The 1,053-nt window shown below is 50.8% G+C and overlaps 1 protein-coding gene across 2 annotated transcripts in view; it reads left to right on the forward strand.

Annotated features, from left to right (window-relative positions):
• LOC108447688 overlaps window positions 1-1,053 on the forward strand; it is an 89,969-nt gene that overhangs the window by 866 nt on the left and 88,050 nt on the right. The window lies entirely within an intron of this gene.

Raw genomic sequence — 1,053 nt, forward strand, 5'->3', positions numbered from 1 at the left:
GGACAAGTTCCCTACACAATGGGTTGCATTTAAAGAGGTTTGCTCCAAACCTCAGCGCGGTGGCCGAGTCCGATTTCCAGTGTGAAGCGAGGTGTGATTTTTAATTTAGTTTTTTATGAATTCTTCTTTTTTTCCCTAATCCCATCATCATTATTCTGCTCTGAGCCCCTCTGCCAAAGGCTGGTGCTGGTTTGAAACGCAGCTCCTTCACCTGGTGCCAGCTTACGTGGAAGAAAGGCTGACCTGGGCACTGAGTGGCCATGGCCAGTGCTGGTGGTACGATGACAGGGCTCCCAAGATCCTTTAAATCCACTCCCTGCTCTAAGGCTGCTTTTCAGTTAGCTGGGAACGTCCCTGTTTTGTCCTTGCTGGGGAGATGATGGATGTTTCCACAGTGGAGAATCTGGATGGATTTTTGCTTCCATCTGAGGGCAGTGGGGCTGCTGGGAGGTAGCACAGAAACATCATCCCATTATGGGGTGCTGATGGCACCTTTGGGGTGGGAATGTGGGATCCCACCCCTCTGGTGTTCCCACAAGGTCGTGCTGGACTCGCCTTTATCCCACACAGCCCATGCAGACGCTGAGGCTGGTCAAGCTGAAACTTTTCCCTGGCCCTGCGTTCTCACAAGCCATTTTTGTAAAGGAAAGTTAATATCTTGGGTTTTTTTCTTTTTGGGATACCCAGGAAGTGAAGGCATCAAACGAGCAGGACCTGGTGGGCTCAGGAGGCATCCTGGAGGCATTAGATATGGCTGGCATTCGATCCAACAACTGAGGCTTTCCTGGTTTATTGATTTACCCTCTTTGTGCTCGTGCACGCACAATGGGCCCCATTATGAGGGCCATGTGCATCCCTGCCAATAAACCCCAGAGAAGGGCAGATGTTTCCCACCCAAAAAATTCATTCCTCTCATGCTGAGAGAAAGAGAGAGAGAGAGAGAGAGAGAAAGGCCTCTCCTCAGGACCTCCAAGGCACAGAGGTGCACGTTTGTGGGTGTTTGTGCACATTTGGCTCTTGGGGAGCAGCAGAGAATTCCCTTCCTGTGCTGTT

Source organism: Corvus brachyrhynchos, unplaced genomic scaffold, assembly GCF_000691975.1.
Source record: "Corvus brachyrhynchos isolate BGI_N302 unplaced genomic scaffold, ASM69197v1 scaffold46, whole genome shotgun sequence".
Lineage (NCBI taxonomy): Eukaryota > Metazoa > Chordata > Aves > Passeriformes > Corvidae > Corvus > Corvus brachyrhynchos.